We start from the raw sequence: 12,564 nt of genomic DNA on the forward strand, positions 1-12,564 counted from the left end.
GGAATTGCCCTATGGAGAGTCCATTGTAAAACAGACCTGGTGTTTCTGGACAGAGGATCACTAGTTCTTTCATCACACCTTTTCTTAGTGATTTCTCTCACTCCGAAGTTGATTTGTTTCCCTTCGCATTTGTATTTAGGGTATGCTTCAGCCTGCTGCACGGGGGTGTTCTCCCCTGATGAGTGGGTACGCTGCCCTTTCCCTTGAAACTTGGCTCCTCCTGGGACTCTGCAAGGTCCTCTGCTAGTTTGCCTGGGTTTTCAATCACATCTGAATCCTAAAGGGTTTTCTGCTTTCACTCTGCCTGCTGCAGCATTTAGAATTCCCGGAAGAAGGTGAGATGCAGGGGCTTAGGTTCCCTTTTGAACTTGGCTAAATATTCCCAAGAACAGTTCTGAGGAAGCATGCAGTCCTGAGAGGCAGTGGAGGTTTTCAGAAAGGAGGAAATAAAGTTTGTAAAGTGTGGTGAGGCCGTCAGTTCAGAGGGGAGGGAGATTGATCCCTTCATCGTTACTCCGCTGGTTGGGCTACCAAGTGGGAAGCTCACCGGACTCAGGGAATGGGGCCTCCCGAGGTGCCTCACTCTTCACTTTCCTGCCTCCCTCTAGCAACAGCAAGCTGCCTGTCACAGGGCTGCAGCCTCTGCCAAGGCACTGTTCCTGCATCGAGTGACCTGGAGGTGGGGATGTAAAGACCCCGCAGCTCTTACCTGTGGAGCATCTGTTGTCAGCAACTTCTGCTCCATGGAAAGGAATACGTTGGCCCTTTTATAGGCCACCAGTGAGTCCTTTTCTTGGAGCTGTTGTAAAGTAAAAGTTAAGAAAATATGGGTGAAAGGAAGGTGAGATGGTGAGAACAGAGAAAGAAGGAAGTAGGTGTTCCCCTTTTGAGGCCAGGGTACTTTTTCTAGGACCCTTTTCCATGGTCGGTCATAATGAGGACCTGATAGCCAGGAAGGACGTGTCGCGGCCTGTGCGTGAGACCCTACCTCTGGTTCTGGCTTTGTCCTGACGCTCACCTCCCTGGGGCAGCTGGGGCCGAGAGGAGTATGAGCTGAGGTGGTCAGAAGCTCCCAGGGTGTTTCAGGGAAAACAGCCTGGGCCACAGGATATAACACTCAGCCAGGACAGAGCGCTCTGTGGACGTGCTGCCAAGTCCCCGGTGTGCAGCTGAGGCGGCCGTCCAGACCCCACTGTGTGGGCTGCCATTGGGAGAGGGGTGAGCGGAGCACTCAGCAGAGCTGGCTGGTGGGAAGATGCGCTTTTCCATTTCCCAGCACATGAGTCATCTTCTCTGGGCCCCTGTGCTGTGCTTGCACGGACAGTGGCAAGAAGGGGGTGTTGTGGCTGAGCAGCAGCATCTGTGCCGGGGGTGGAGAGGGAAGGGGGTTGGGGAGAGGGTAAAGATTTAAATCCTTCACTAATCAGCAGCAGTTTGAATCACATTTTTATGAGTAAGGAAGTGATAAATCAGCCCTGAGTGTTCAGCCCCCAAGTCCCGTCAGCCGGTGCCCTTCTGAAGGCTTCTCTCCAGGCCAGTCTGCTTGCTGTCAGAGTCGCCACCCAGCCGCGGGACCCTGGCTGTCTGAGACCAGGAAGCAAGGGCCTGCTGCTGCCTGGCCCTCCCAGGTGCTTGGGGTCTGTGGTGATTTGGCAGTCACTGCAAGTTACAGAACATCTGGGCCATCATTTTTCTTTCCGTTCCTTCTTGGACGTGTCCTTCTGGGTGGGTGTTTGCATATGTCAGTTCCTGGACTCTGTAGAGAAGGAACGTTCCAGCCCGAAACAGCGGTGATCTGTGTCCCCCAAGGCAGTCGGAATCCTCTCAATCTGTGCCTGACCCTTCCCTGTAGATGTGGTACTTAAGGAGGGCAACAGGGACGTCCTTACTAAAAAGTACGTCCTTTGCTGATGGCTCTAATTCTTTTTTGTGTGTGTTTGATGCTACCCTTGTATAAGCCCTCTTTTCAAAATACCAACAGTCCAGGGTGGAAATGATACTGTTACTAACACTTCAGTGTGATTACTTTTCAAATGTGCTTTCCTTGGGGTCGAGAGACTTAGAACTGTTTTAAAGCTGTGGACACCTCACAAGCCAAACGGAGGGAAAAACTTAGATGGTGGTGAGTGACAGGCATCTTTCCCCTTTCCGAGGTTATAGTTTTTCCTGGAGCTCAGGGAGGCAGAGATTTGCCCCCTTCCGATAAGGGAAAAATGAGTTTTGCCACATCATTTAACCAACTAAACTTTCAGGTCTCAGCAGTGATCTTAAAACTCACAAGTTCAGGGCTATTGGTGGGGATACCTTTATCTCCTCCCCTCACATGGGCCCTATGCAAAAAAGCCTACTTCAGTGGGACTACAGAGAGTCTAGAATCCTAATACCTACGCTGAAGTGGTTGGGGACAGATAAATTTGAGGGGTGTTTGGGGCCATTAGCATGGTGCCTGGTATTTCTTAGGCACTCAGTAAGTATTCATTGAATGCATGGATGAGGAAGGCCAGGTTCCGGGCAGGCCAGCCCTCATTGAACGGTATGTTTCCTTCCTGGCCTTTGTCCAAAATTACCCTTTGGCGAGTGATGGGTGGTGGTGAGATAGGTGGTTCCCAGAGTGATGTCACAGTTGGTAATCTCTCTACAGCATTCCTGAAGGGAGAAACGGGGCCTTCTCCACGTGCCTCAGCATTTAACACTTCAGTAGCCATCTGATTGGCTGATGTGGTGCTGGAGGGGGAATGGCTGATCTAAACCACAAGCACTCTAAGAATTTTAATTTTTAAAAAAATTCTGTAATTTAAGGAAATAAAACTCTAGTTTCTTGAAGAGTAATAATTGAAGCAACATTTGTGGTAGGGCATCACTGAAACCCCATTGCATCCCCCATCTGTGCCCAATTTGCTCCAATCTGGCCCCCTTTTTTCCCCCCTCTTTTTCTCTCCCCCTCTTGTGCTCTCTCTCTCTCTCTCTGTCTCTCTCTCTGTCTTTTTAAAGAATATGTTTTATAATTCCTGGAATCAAAACCATCTCAGGCACACACTGTTTTATTTTACTGTATTATTGGATTATACTTCCTGTAAATCACTGGATGTTATTCATTGGCCACCACTGGAATAACTTCCCTTTTCTGTGCCCTGGCCCCCTCTTTTTCCCCCTCTTTTTCCCCCTCTTTTTCCTCCTCTTTTTCCTCCCCTACCAGTTCATAGAGTCGGCCTCCACTGCAGCCTTGCAGAAAAGCCCTGGTGGCAGCAAGAGGGCACCCAAGAGACACCGCCTGTGTGAGCCGTTGGTGCTCCCTGTTCTTAGGGAACATTTAGGGCCTGGGATTGAGGCAGGGCTAGGCTGGCATTCCTTTCTTTATCATGTATGCTTGCTTTTATGGTTTGTTAGTAATCCTGAATTGCAGGAGGTGGTAGGAGGGAGTGCCACATGCATGCCTCCAGAGGGATAGAGAATCACAGCTGTTGATACGGGACCGACAGAGCTTAACCCCAGTGTGTGGGATGCTTGAGATAGGAACCACACACCTTCACGCTGTGGTTGTGTATGCAGGTTGACTCCGGTTGAGAAGTTCAATTCACAACCAAAATGTCTTTGTCTGTGGCATACAACCACCTTAGAGACCTTTAGGAAAGCAATTTGCTCCTCTGTGGCTATTCACTTCTGTCTGAGTCTCTTACCCAAGCAGAATATATGAAGTGCCTAATCCTCTGCTTGTCAGAACAGTTGTACAGGAAATCCACCTTTCATAAAGGGTTAGGCTTGAGTTTAGCTGTGTAAACCGCCCCTCTCCTTCCTCCTTGTCTATCTCTGGTGGTGGAAGCCCTTGGGCTCTTTCTCCTCAAGGATCTGTGTGGGGAGATTTCTACAGGTAATCAGCACTGCCTGACCTTCGTTTTCAGGACAGCTCAGTTTAGAGCAAATAAACGAAGAAACAGCCAGCTTGGCCAACAAATTATGTGAGAATTAGATTCAGAGGTCAGAAGAGGCTAGGCTTTAGGAGGCAGCATCCCTCAGCCATGCCCTCTATCCCTCTGGGGGAGATAGAACCATCAACAGGCTGCTTAGCACGGACTTCTTCCCTCCGCATTCCCTGGAAAAGAAGAAAAAATTAAGGAAGTGAGTTTGTCAAGGGATCTTCCTATCTTCCCTATTATGAATTCCAGGGTCCTTGTTGTTTTCAGAATGAATCCATTACTTTAGGCTGAGGGAGGAGAAGCAGTTGTGAAAAGCTAAAGAAATGAGAAAATTCACTCATATCAATGAAATTAAGCCTCTTACCGTGTCGGCTGATGAAATGATTTCTGGTTTTGCCCCAAGGTGACTGTGTGGTTTGGTGTCCATGGCTGCTTTGCCTTGCAGTGCAGAAGTGCAGTATCCGATCGTGGCCTGGTCATTCATGTGGGCTAGAAACCTCATCTCTGTTGCCATTTTATAGCTTCTCAATTTGATGTTTTTTTCTTCCTGGATGGACTTATTCTGAAAGGGAGACATTATTAGGGGTTAGGGTTGACGCTGGCAGCAGGACTTCCAGCTCCCTTTTCTGAACTCTCTTTAAGCTTTTCCTGAGGAGTAAAATTCTAAATTTTACGGAGGGCGCGGGCCAGATGTGTGCTAAATGTTGAATACACAGGGGAAATGTGTGTGTTCTGGGGATGGGGGTTAGGGGGAGTAAGTTGTACTTTGGACCCTAACAAACTATGATCTGGGGAAGAATTGTAGCTTTCAGAGGTAGTGGCCAGTAATGACAACAACAGAACAACACTGTGATAATACCTGATGACATTTTATAGTTGCTACATATGTATTCTCATTTGATTTCTCCCATCAGCCCTCTGAGACGGGTGGGACAGATATTTTGTGTCCTATTCCATAGGTGGTGAGAAATATATCAGAAAAGTTGAGTAACTTAAGCAAGGTTGCACAGCTAGTAAATTACACTTAGGTCTCAAGGGTCAAGCCATCTGTATGAGAAGGCACACGAAAATTTCTTTGGACCTAAATTGAGACAGCTAAACAAAGCAAGGAATCCCACCCTGCCTCCCCTCTTCCCCTGCAATCTGAGCAGCTGCTGTTCTTTGATGAAGAAAGTGATCCTTGAGTCTGATCTGAGAAGAGGAACAGAAGTAGAAGTGAGGGAGTTGAGGGAGTCAGAATTCTCCCAAGTTGCTTAAGGCCCAAGTGGAGCCACAGGTAATAAGCTGGCAGAAGGACATGGTTTGAGCAAATCAGGGTTGTCTGGGGTCTGTGTTTACCACTGTCATAGGTGAGGGCACTCTCCCCTCACAGTGGAAAGCATTTTTCATGACCAGTTGGTAAAAGAAGTGTTGAGTCTTTCTCTTGCTTGGGATATGTAGTGTCTCTTTAAAATAAAAAAGTACTTTTTAGGAACATTGTTTCTTATTTTCGCCATCTTTTCTAGTATCTGCCTTGCTTTTTGAACAGAGGTTTTTCACATGCCATTCTTAAATGAGACTGTGATTCTTTTTTTGCCCTGAAGGGAAGGTGGGTATGTCATTCATACTGAAAAGGGTGTGAAAGTATAAAATATTTGAAAGAATAATAAAGTGAATGCACATACAGCCAGCACCCAGGTTAAGAAATAAAATATTGTCAGTACCTCAGAGCTGTTCCCTGTGTTTTCATCTTCATGGTGGTTCCCTCTCACCCTTGCAGGAGCCATCATCCTGACTTGTGGAATTAATTCCTTAGCTTTCTTTTATAGTGTTATCATCTAAGTATTGTATATACCTCTAAAGAGAACATAGTTTGCTTTTGCTTGCATGTAAATGAAATCATGCTAATAATATTATTTATATTCGTTTCTCTCTGGCTTATTTTGTTCCAGGTAATGTTTGTGAATCTGTCCTTGTCGATATGTGTAGTTTGTAGTTCACTCATTTTGCATTGCTACAGTACTACATTTTCTTCATTTATTGCAGTTTATCCAGTTTTCTGTTTGTGGACATTTGAGTTGTTTTCTCTTTGAGGCTATTATGAGCATTGAGTCCATTGACAGTTATGTAATACCATCCTAGTTTTTAAAAATCAATTCTATTGAGGTCAAGTTTACATACACTAAAATGTACCCTTTTTTTTTTGTTAAATGTACCCATTTTGAGTGTGCATTTCAATGCGTTTGGCCAATTTATATACCCAGGTAACTAGTCATCATCACAGTCAAGATGCAGAACGTTTCTATCACCCCAAGAAGTTCTCCTTGTGCCCATCCCGGTTGATCTCCGTCCCTTCCCCTGGCCCCAGGAAACCACTGATCCACTCGCTTTTTGTCACCATACATTGGATGTGTCTTTTCTAGAGTTTCATCTAAATGGAATCATACGTTGTGTACTCTTCTGTGTCTGGCTTCTTTTGCTCAGTGTTATGTTTCTGAGATTTATTCATGTTGTTATATGTATCAGTATTTCATTACTCTGTATTACTGAATAGTATTCTGTCTTACAGCTGTACTGAAGTTTTGTTTATCTAGTTACCTGTTGATGAACATTTGGGTTGTTTATAGTTTGGGGCTACTATGAATAAAACTGCCATGAACATTTGTATGAATGTCTTTCTGTGAACATAGATTTTCATCCTTCTTGGGTAAATACCTAGGAGTGGATTTCCTGGGTCATAAATGTATGTTTAACTTTATAAGAAACTACTAAACTGTTTTCCAAAGTGGTTGAACCATTTTACGTTCCCTCCAGCAGTGTGTGAGAGAGTCCCAGTTTCTTTGCATCCTTGCCAACATTAGGTATTGTCTGTCTTTCTTACTTTGGCTATGTTAGTGGATGTGCAGAGCTATTTCATTTTGGTTTTAATTTGTGTTTCCCTAATGACCAAGGATAATGACTTTCCATGTGCTTACTTACCATTTGTATATCTTCTTTGTGCCTATTTAAATATTTTTGCCCTTTTAAAAGAATTTTTTTTTTCTAGTTTTATTTTATTTTATTTCAGACCACGCCATGCGGCTTGTGGGATCTTAGTTCCCTGAGCAGGGATCCAACCCCGGCCCCCTGCAGTGAAAGCACAGAGTCTTAACCACTGGACCGCCAGGGAAGCCCCTCGCCCATTTTAAAAACCAAGTCGTTGTTGTTGTTGTTGTTGTCGTTGTTGTTTTCGGTACGCGGGCCTCTCACTGTTGTGGCCTCTCCCGTTGTGGAGCACAGGCTCCGGATGCGCACGCTCCGGACGCGCACGCTCCGGATGCGCAGGCTCAGCGGCCATGGCTCACGGGCCCAGCGGTTCCCAGACCGGGGGCACGAACCCGCATCCCCCGCATCGGCAGGCGGACTCTCAACCACTGCGCCACCAGGGAAGCCCCCAGGGAAGCCCCCGAGTTGTTTTTATTATTGAAAAAGTTTTAAGAGTTCTTTATATAATCTGAATATAAGCCCCTTATCAGATATATATTTTGCAAATATTTTCTCCCAGTGCTTTTCCATTCTCCTACCTATTCTGTTTTTTTTCTCCTTTCTTACTTTTTTTCTGGATTTTCCCCCCATTCTTTCTCCTCGTCCCCCCACTTGTTTCCTTTTTTTTTTTTTTTTTTTTTTTTTTAGTGGTTACTCTTGGAATTAAAGCATGCATATTTACCTTGCCAAAAGTCAAAAGTTTTTCAACATTTTCACTCTCCTTCTAAATAATACAGATACCCTGGAACACTTAAATTCTATCTGTTCTCTTCCAACTTTATCTTCCCAGGTTATATTCTGCTGTTGTCAGCTGTTTTAATTATTTTTTTCCTTTTAAACCCTACAAGACAAGTGTTACTGTTTTCATTTCTGTTTTGTTTTCATTATTATTATTGTTGCTGTGGTTTTATGGTAAATATTTGTTTAGACTCACTTATATATTTACTACTTTCTTTTCATTCCTTTTTGCATTTCAGACCCTCTACCAGGGATCTTTTTTTTTTTTTTTTTTTTTTTTTTTTGGCCACACCACGTGGCTTGTGGGATCTTAGTTCTCTGACCAGGGAGGAGCCCAGGCTCTTGGCAGTGAAAGCGTAGTGTCCTAACCACTGAACCACCAGGGAATTCCCTGGGATCGTTTTCTTTCTGTCTGAAGTATATTCTTTAGAATTTATTGCGACATTCTTTTGATGACAAACTTTTTCAATTTTTGTCTGAAAAGCCTTTATTTTCTCTATTCCTAAAAGATCTATATTCACCGGTAATAGAACTCTAGGTTAACAGTTCCTTTTCTTCAGCCCATTGAAGATATTTTACTGTCTCTGGGCTGTCACTGTTGCTGATTAAAAGTCAGCCATCAGTCTTAATTGTCCTTTTAAAAGTCATCTATTCTCTCTGGGTGCTTTTTTTTTTTTTTTTTTTTTTTAACTCTTTGATGTTCTACAGTTTTAATGATTTGTCTAGGTTTGTACTTATTTTAAAATTTTTCCTGCTAAGGATTTGTTGGGCTTCATGTATCTGTGAGTTGATTTCAGCAGTTTTAGAAAATTCTTAGCATTCTTTTTTTAAATACTGCATCTGCCAGTGCTTTCTCTTCTCCTTCTGTCTTTCATGTCTCCTAAACCTCTCTTTCATTTTTGACTTTTTTTGTGTGTGCTACATTCCTCATAATTTCCTTAACTCTGTCACTGAATCTTTTCTTAGCTGTATCTAATCTGCTAAACATGCCTTGCTGAGATTTTATTTCAATTATACATTTTAATTTCCATTTTTGTTTTTTTTCCCCCTAAATCTGCTCTTTTTCTATAGTTTCTTGTTTCCTGAACATATTTGTGAGCTTGTCTTTTATTTTTTTTTTAATATTAACCCTGGTTATTTTATGGACTGATCAAGGGGTCCTTTTAGGTGAGTTTCTGCTCATCTCTTGTTTCTGCTGGTTGTTGCATATGTGCCTTGTTTCCTCTGTAGTTTAATTTTTTTCTGTTATCTGCTTATTTTCTGTAGGATTTCATAAGTGGGACTTCTTGGAGACCTGGGATGAAAATGCGGAAAAGATTTGAGTTTGCTTTTGTCTACAGCCTGGTGGAGGGAGTCTAGAATGATCATTCTAATTAAAATATCTGCTTGAGGGGTTTTGGACCACTCACATAATGTGAATTCAGGCTGCACACCCCCGTGAGGGCTAGTGTATAGTCTATACTTTCAGTATAATATTTTTTTCTCTTCTAGTCAGCCCCAGGGTTTGATATAGTCAGTTTTCTAGCTGTCTTATCAAGGGTCTGAGGGTTACTTCTTCCTTTTTTAAAAAAAAATTAATTTATTAATTTATTTGGCTGCGTTGGGTCTTTGTTGCTGCACGCAGGCTTTCTCTAGTTGCGGCGAGCGGGGGCCACCCTTCGTGGCAGTGTGTGGGCTTCTCATTGTGGTGGCTTCTCTTGTTGCAGAGCATGGGCTCTAGGCGTGCAGGCTTTAGTAGTTGTGGCACGCAGGCTCAGTAGTTGTGGCTCGCGGGCTCTGGAGTGCAGGCTCAGTAGTTGTGGCGCACGGGCTTAGTTGCTCCACGGCATGTGGGATCTTCCCAGACTAGGGCTTGAACCCATGTCCCCTGCATTGGCAGGAGGATTCTTAACCACTGCGCCACCAGGGAAGTCCCAAGGGGTTACTTCTGACTCACCCTTACACTTGGGTGTAGTTCTGTGGGATCTCATCTTTATGTCAGGGATCCTGGGCATCGTCTTATGTTGGCTGTACCCATGAAGCCTTGGAAACCAAAGCTCAAGTTCATCAGGTAGCAAATGTCCTTAGGGTGAAGTCTGGCCATATTTCACACTTACAGCTCTAGTTTCCTGTCTTTACTCAATTCCTGATCAGAGGATTCCTTTTTAATTTACTAACTCATCACTGCTTTCTAAAAAGATTTTAAAAATACTTTTCCAGGGTAATTAGTTGTTTCCTTGGGAGAGTAGACCTAGGTTCCTAGTCTGCCTGCTGTGTTACTAGAGGAAATGCTGTTATTCCTTTTTCCTTTGAAGCATCAGACTTGAGCATTTTTTTACCTCTGCCTGTGAGCAGTGTGATTGGGGCACCTGTATCTAGGGTGGCAAGGGCCTGGTAGGCTGCTTTTTCAAAGAGCATCTCCTTTTCAGCTCCTACAGCCTAGTTTTATGGCAGATAGTGTTATTGGGCTCAAATTTTTCAATTTTTCCAAGAGGTGTTCAAGGTATAGACTACTGGGAGGGAGGCCCACAGCTGAAATGATAGAAGCCGTTTATTGCCCAAAGGGTGTGAGCTAGAGATCTGGGAGAGAGTGCTCTCTAGTTTCAGCCACATTACACTACAGAGCTGGTAAACTGTGTTGGCCCATAAAATCCTTTCCATTAGTCAAGGTGCTCTGTGCTTTCGTCCTTGACTACCGCTGTTCTTAGAGCTGTTTGGTTGGCTTGTGTGTCTCAGTTTCCTTTTTACAAGGCAGATTGTCATATATTTAGGAATTTATTTACTGTAATTGGAGTTTTCTGGCTTCTCTAGTCCCCTCTTCAGATATAAGACTCCCATCTTGAAGCTTATTTCAGAAAATGCCCATGTGATCCCTTGCCCCAAGTGCCAGGAGCAGATGCAGCAATTGACACGCTGCAGGGAATTTCCAACTGCTGGGCAGGTTTCTGAAATCCAGACACGTGCTGTTCACACGTTGGCTACTGAAGCAAGGATCAGCAGTTGAAAGAGGGGAAGGGCTGGCAGGAGGCTGGAAGAAGAAAGATCTTATAATGCCTGCCCAGGGCTTAAGGCTGTGTCAGCTTTCTTCATTCCTCCTCCAGCTGGCGTTGGCAGGGTAGAGTAAATCACTGTGGAGTGGTTATGAGCCGAACTCACTGGGGGTTTCTCTGAGGCACACCTGTGACGTCATCCTGTTATCACTGCTTGTTCTGCATAACCTCTTTTCACCTCTCCCCTGAGAGAGGGTGATGCCCAGAACTCATGTCAGGGCAATGAGCAGAGATAAATGTTTGGTAATCATTATTTTGAGATGCCTGCTGAGGACACAATTGCAGACCATTGACACATTCTTCAAGATTCCACACTGGAAGCAAAAACCCTCTTTGCAAACATGGCCTGGATACCCCTTGTGAATAAAACTTCTTTTTAAACACGAAGAGAAAGACAATCCAGAAGATTTGAAACTCCTAAGTATGGTCTCTCTTGTTCTCCTGTCTCCCTCTACTCCAAACACACACACACACACACACACACACACACACACACACACGCACACACACTCTCTCTCCCTCTCTCCCTCCCTCCCTCTCCCTCCCTCCCTCTCCCTCTCTCTCTCTCTCTCTCTCTCTCCTCTCTCTCTCTCTCTCTCTCTCTCTCTCTCTCTCTCTCTCTCTCTCTCTCTCTCTCTCTCTCTCTCTCTCTCTCTCTCTCTCTCTCTCTCTCTCTCTCTCTCTCTCTCTCTCTCTCTCTCTCTCTCTCTCTCTCCCCCCCACCCCCACCCCACTCTATACAGCAGTGATTCTCTTAAAAACATCATGTCCCTCTGTTCAGAATCCCCTGCTAGCTTCCCATTTCTCTCAGATCAAAAGCCATGGTCTTTACAAGGCCTTCCTATATGGAACTCCCCCTCCTCCCCACTCCTCCTTGCTGTCTCTGGTCTCATTCAGACCAGACCCTGGCTTACTTACTTTGCTTTAGTTACTCTGGTCTTCTGGCAAGTCCTCTGATCAGCCAGGGCTTTTCCCACCTTTGGGCCTTTGCGTTAGCAGTTTTCTCTACTTGGAAATGCTCTTCCTCCAGCTGTCTGCGTGGCATATGTCTCATCTCCTGTAAGTCTTTGCTTAAGTGTTGCCTCCGTGTGGCATACTCTGACCATCCTGTTAACACGGCTGCACTCCCACCCTGTTCTCCCATGTCCCCTATCCTGTTTGACGTTCCTTTTTTGTAACACAAATTTTCTAAATACTAGACAACTTATTTTTTGTGTGTATCTTTGTTTTCCCTTACTACTGCTCTGCAAGATTGTAAGCTCCCTGCAGATAGGGATCCTTGACCTGTTTTATTCACTAATGTATTGCAAGCATCTAGAACACTTGCTAGTGTGCTGTAAGTTCTCAGTAAGTAGGTTTTGAATTGAGTTCAAATCAAGAATAAAGTTTGTCAATAAGTCAGTCTAGACACTGAAAGCTGAGTGGCAAGGCCAGGAGGCATCTGCTGTTTTGGGCCATTGCTTATAATCATGTTTTTTCATTAAGGTGACACTTCTGAATATGTAATTTCCAAGTGCATGTTTTAGATTCTGACATTAAATTAAAATGCATTAAATGTGCCTTGGTATTTACTGTTAATACTGGAGTCAGTGTCTTCAGGTCTCTGGAAAGCAAAATTTCTTTGAATACAGCGTGAGTTCTGTCCTTTTTCGTCTCCTGAATCGTTCATCATTAATTCTCTATCCTTCCTGCCCATAAATATTCTTTTATTTCTCTTTCTCTACTCATTTACCATATTTTTACTCTTACCTTACTGGAACAACTCTGTCCTGTTTTATGTAAGCTAAATAATAAGTAGCTTACATAAAATCTTTTAAAAGATTTAACCTTTTAGGTTTTGTTGAGTACTAGAAAAAATAATATTAAAAAAGGTGGAAACC

At 44.0% G+C, this 12,564-nt stretch overlaps 1 protein-coding gene across 2 annotated transcripts in view; it reads left to right on the forward strand.

The window, feature by feature from the left end:
* SMG6 (SMG6 nonsense mediated mRNA decay factor) overlaps window positions 1-12,564 on the forward strand; it is a 221,888-nt gene that overhangs the window by 57,154 nt on the left and 152,170 nt on the right. The gene's annotated exons all lie outside the window — the stretch shown is intronic.

The sequence above is a fragment of the Kogia breviceps genome, chromosome 19 (assembly GCF_026419965.1).
Source record: "Kogia breviceps isolate mKogBre1 chromosome 19, mKogBre1 haplotype 1, whole genome shotgun sequence".
NCBI classification, from domain to species: Eukaryota; Metazoa; Chordata; class Mammalia; order Artiodactyla; family Physeteridae; genus Kogia; species Kogia breviceps.